This window comes from Natator depressus, chromosome 2, assembly GCF_965152275.1.
Source record: "Natator depressus isolate rNatDep1 chromosome 2, rNatDep2.hap1, whole genome shotgun sequence".
Classification (NCBI taxonomy): Eukaryota; Metazoa; Chordata; order Testudines; family Cheloniidae; genus Natator; species Natator depressus.
In genome coordinates, this window is record NC_134235.1 from 205,415,820 (window position 1) to 205,421,899 (window position 6,080).

Here is a 6,080-nt window from a genome sequence, read left to right on the forward strand (position 1 = left end):
CCAGGAAGAAGAGGAGACCAGGAAATCTTTGGCCAACTTTCTAACAGATGAGCTACAGCAAAGACTGAAGAAGCTAAACTTTCAGAAACAGGAGGAAATCAAAGGCTCATAGACCACAATAGAAGTCAGCTGTCTAGATAAGGAACTGGGCCAGCCAGAGAACTTGGGAAAGACTGGCCATTACAACAGTTTTCTACTCTGTAATCCATAAAGGACCAGAGGAGAGAAGTCTGATTGTTCCTACTCAAATAATGCAAAAAAGCCCACTATTTTTTGAGGGGGAAAGCTTGCTTAGCAGCTTATTTAGCTCAGTTCGACATCATAACCCAAACAAATGGCTGGGGAGATGAACAGAGAGAGTGGTTTCTAGCAGCCAACTTGAGTGGCCCGGCTCTGGTAATGCTGCAGAACTTAGCCCCAGAAAAGAAACGGAGTTATGCAGACCTGGTACAAGCCCTTGATACGCAGTTTGGAGCCAACCATCAAACTGAGCTTGCCAGGGCACAGCTAAAAGCTAGAAGGAGAGGGAAAGAAGAAACCCCACCTGAACTGGTAGAGGACCTCAGGAGACTTGTGTTCCTGACATACCATATTACCACTGAGGCCTTCCAGGATAGACTGGCAACATACCACTTTATAGATGCTCAGATGGATTTTATCTTGCAGCTCAAGATCAGCAAAAGGGGGGCAAAGACACTTTGAGAGGCTGTGGAATTTGCCACAGAATTTGAATCTTTCTCTGCAGCAATCCACCAGAAGAGGAAGTGGCCCCTTATGAGGAAGATGGGAGCTGATCACCATGAGCCCTGTAAGTATGGCTATGTGTCTAACATGCATGGTCAAAAGGGGGATTCTAATCTGGTTCATGACATTCAACTATTAGAAAAGTTGTTAAATTTTGTTTGAAAAACAAGAGAAATAAGCCATAACGCAAAAATTAAGGGAAGCAGTTCAATTAAAGGCAGGTACTTTAAAAAAAACTGTCCACAACAAGGATTATTATATATTTAAGGCTTGCCATGACAGAACATCACAGGTGCCTAGTGAAAGGACATGGATGTCAGCCTCTGGCCAGCTGGCAGCATGCTGAGGCTGTCTCTTCTTGGGTGCCATTCTCAAAAAACAGTTCAGTACCGGAGATGGATGAATTCAGTTGCTGGTACTGAATGTGTGTGAATGTGGGGAACAAACATTGAGCAAGCTGATGTGTAAGGATATGTGACTTCTGGTCAGGAAGCAGGAAATAGGTAGATAACAAGAAAAGACCAGAGGGCGGAGGGCCGAAAGGGAATCCTGAGAAGGCATGGGAGGACTACTGGCCCTTGATTGTTGTGTGACAGCATTAACCTACATCCACACTAGAGAGAGAGATGATATTAGTGGCTGACACGGTGAGCTCATTTGAGGTCTGTCTGATACCCCCAGATGTGCCAGACAGCTTGTGTTACTAATGCTGCCACACATGAGTGTAGGGTTTTGTGTGTGGATGGAAGCTGAGTTAAGGGGAACACTCAACCTTATGTTACCTCATGTTAACTCATAGGTGAAGACAAGTCCTCAGAGTCAGGACCTTCATGAATACCAGATAACTCCCTTAAAAAAGCAACTTCTGAAAATTCTGCAGAATTTCCCAGTTTTGGCTAGTTTAGAAAATCACTAGTTTTTAAATATGATAAATATGCTTTAGTGTATTATTATAGGCTTTATAATTATAATACTAAAAGCTGTATTAATGCTTAGGCAATTCAATATCATAAGTGACTTATAAATACCATAGCTAGATTTCTTGGTTTTATTCTGCATACAATTAAAATAAATTATGTGTGTGTACACATATATTTAGAAACTAAAACAGAAAATATCAAAGCATAAAAAAAAAAGTGATGTAAGAGGCCTGTGAATTAATACAACAGAGACAGTTCCCAGACAAGTGTGACCACAAGTAAATCTTAGATTTGATGTTTCAGCTATGCCTTATGAGATGGTGATTTGCCCTGCACAGCAGAACAGATCTTGGCCTTTCTTTTTCACTTACCAGAGGATTTATACAGCAGGAAAAGAGGATTACAATTCCTCTCAGCAGAAAGTAATCCTTTTAAGTTAGGTATGTCAGCATTCATTGAGAAGTGTGGGAAAGTGCATACTACTTAAAATGCTTGACAGGTCTTGGAGAAATGAGGTGGCGGAAGGTGGGAGCAAAAATTCCTCAAGTCATGATTACAATGGCCCCCAAATTAGTAACTGTTGGAGGAGGAAGCATTAGAAATGGCGCTCAGGAACAGAGACTGGGTTTAATATTCATTTGCTTGGGGGACTGAAAGCATTAATGTCCAACACTGTAACTTAGATTTTCCTTGTAATTATCCAATTAAAAACTGACAGTAATCATTCCAATTTACCAGGGTATTCTGAAGAGACAGTGGTCCTATTCCTTAATTATACTGTATATCAATATGGCACTATAGTGATGCGGCGCATATACATTGATAGATTTGATACAGTTGATATATCTTCACAGTAGCTAATAATTTCTTCATGTATGCGTTTGTCTGTTCAGAAAGCTACAGTTCAGAAGTGTTGTAGTCCAATTATAGTGTTCATCCTGAGCTGCAGAACTTAAGGTTATAAGTTTCATTACAAGGTTTAAATGTCCAATGTCTGGACTCAGAGACTATCAAAAATGCTCTGATATGATGAGCAAAGTCAAAGGCTATTTTGGACTCAATAGTTGTAAAGTAATTCAGGGCTAATATATAAGGTTAAGGATGGTTGAAGAGCCCCTAGGATCTAGTTATAATATCAGGTTTGAGATGCTGATGAGAGTATATAGAAAAGGCAGTAACACAAAGACGACTGGAACTCAGAAAAGCAGACTTTGAAGTAATGTGAAAAGCGGGAAAGAAAATTGGCAGGAATTCAGTAATGCATAGGAAATCTACACTGGTAAGGTGAGAGCTATTTGAAATACAGTTGGAGAGGTATAATCAAATTAATTACAGTAAAATAAAAAAAAAAAAGTTAAAAGAACAACAGAATCCAGAGAGGCTAAACGGGGACATAAAGAGCAGTAGAAGAGACAAAGGATTTTAAAAAAATATTGGGAAGGAGAATGATTGTGAGAGGTACAAAAGTGGGAAATTAAAAAAAAATAAAAAAGCAGCAAATGGCATAAAATAACACAGGATTAGACAGTTCATAATGTATCTGTAACAGCATAACAGCCACACATTTGTATTGTAATAGAATGCAATTTAATTCAATCTAATTTAACACAGGACATTCTAACACAATAATTTGAAATCTGCTGTTCACAATCCAGGCTAGCTCCTTGACAGCTTTTTAACTGAATGGAGTGCTTTATAACATAGACTGTTGGGAACAAGCAAGAGGAGCAGAAACCCAGAGTCAGCAATAGGATATATAAAGGGCAGATCTTTAAGGAATGTATGAGCCTTGTATCACACAAGAAGCTTTTATATTTTAAAATGTCCACATTTCACTTTTGCTAATATAATACATAATTCTCACCCTTTGTCTTCTGTTGAATCTTCTACTTTCCCTTCTCCCCCTCTCTGCAAAGCTACTTTCTTCAGTGCCCTGAGTGACAACTGCGGGTTTCTCTATAGTGGATGCTGCAAAGCAAACCATTATTTAAATGGTATACTTTGGCTTAATGGTTCTTTGTTTTCTGGTAACCCCTTTCCTCAGACTCAATTCTAACAAGTAATCCCCACGTGGCTAGTATATAGAGGCACAGAAGTACTCTGCTGCTCAACCGGATGGCCCATGTTAGGAATCAATTAGTGTTTGTTACATTGAGCAAGATCAAATGGTAAATTACATGAAGCCACCCTTCTGCCATATTTCAAGATGTGGGTTTTCTTCTTCTGAAGAAAGTGGTAAAGGGATAGTTTGCTCTTTCTTCCATTACCAGACTGGAAATTTCACAAGAACAGATCTTGAATATTCAAGAATAGATTGCAAAAATAGCCTGTCTTGTAATATTTGGTATTTCTGTATCAAAGAAAAGCAGGAAGAAGAGAGGCAAGAGAAAAAAGTTAACTTTTTGATCCTCAGATGTTCACTTTGGGCTAAAGTTTGGGGCAAAAACTCAGGTTGGTTCATTCATCTTTAGGGGTGATCTGTTACTATCTTCTAGTCAAGTAAAACATTCAAGTGATTGAAAAGTGATCTAGTAATAGCGCATCCATCGTGAGGTTCCAACTCTATTGTGTCTTTAATTGCCATGCCACAGCTACTCAGTTTACAAGTATATATATTCCAACTACCAGCCCTGCAAATTGAACCTAGAAATGTAAAGTCAAACTGTTCATTCTGGCTTGTACATCTATCTCCACTAATTTTCCAGTACAAGGCAATAAGCATCTGGTATTAGGTTACTGGACTGGAAGGACCTTTGGTATGATTTACTATTGCAAGTCCTGTGTTCATAAATTTGTATGAATACTGGCCAAGTCATTGAACCTCACTCATAACCATAGAATCTCCCATGACAGACATTGTATACACTATGCTCACTTGCACACTGTGTGCTATTAGATACAGTGATCTAGGAGTGTATTAATCAAACAGATTGATTAATCATATATATATATATATATTTGGCACCTCCTCACACAAATATTTTTAAAATAGTATGCCTAATTTGCTTTTAAAGGCAGCTAACTGGAGCTTATTGATGGGAAGCTTGAAGCGATTGTTTTTGATTATTTATTTTTATTTTTCTTCCTGCTGTTGGGAATTTGGAAGTAAAGATTAAAATAGGAAACTGTTAGAGGGGGAAATTATTTTAAAAACAGATATGATTTAAGTTTCCCTTTTTTGCTGTCCTTCAGTCTGATTTACTTTTCAACATTTGAAACTATATTTGTTTTCCTTTTGCATTTCTCCCGGTTGAATGTTGCAACAAAGCTTATCTGCTTCTACTCACTTTCACCTTTGGTTTCACTTGTATTAGCACAATATTGCAGTTAAAGGTTGCAAACAGCATAGGAATGTTTATATACAATCATTTTTTCATGAAAACATTTATAGTCTTCATTTTAGGGTTTACAAAAATTGTATTTGTACCAAAACCTATATTATAAGCACATGCTTTCATACCTGCAGGCTCAGGGTTTAAACTACCAGAGTACCTTTAAATAGCATTAGCTACATTTATTTTTGGTTGTTTTTGTTATGGGAGGCAAGGGGAAGGGGACGTACTGACAATAGACTACGAAATAAATATTTCATTTGTATTGGAAAGTAATTGTTTCAGTTCTCTCTCTCTCTCTCCCAATAAATAAATCTAGGAACGCATCCTGGCCCATCGTACAGCCCATTTGCAGCCTTAAAGGCATAGCTGGGAACTCCCTTAGCAATGTAAAGCCAGCATAACTGGATCTGTACTCCCTCACAGGTGTGCTGGAGAATGCTGTGCAGTGGTGATCCAGCATATTGGCCCCATAGGGCCATTACCAGTGGCAAAAGTTATAACAGCTGAGGCTGGAGGAGGGATCAGGGGACTAATAATATGGCTTTAAGCCCTACCATGTCTCCAGCGAACTTGCTCGTGGGGCTTAAATTTCCTTACTTGAAAAGATGGGAGGCTTCACAGTCTTATTTTATCACAAGTCTCATAATATTTGGTGTTTTTCTTAAAGCTTTAGCTGCTGCAGTCACAAATCTTGGCTTTCATTAAAAAACAAAACAAAACAAAAAAAACCCACCAAAACCCTAGCTCTTCTTATTTCAGAGAGAAGTTTGAAAACGTGAAACCTCCAGACTAAAAAACCAGAAAACACCAAAACAGATCAATTACAAATACCCCTGATTTTTATGTCAATCATGATTTTGGGGACTGACTCATCATGAATTATGAACACTTTGGATTGAAGACTGGAAGAGCATAGCATCAGCACAGATAAGGGGTTAATAAATAGCTGTGGGACTGACATACAGCCCCTTCAGGGATGGAGGGTGACCACCAGCATAGCAAGCAGCAGGTTCGGGAGAGAAATGTTATGCCTAAGGAACTCACTGTGGCACACATTACCATATTATCACAGTGCCTGCAC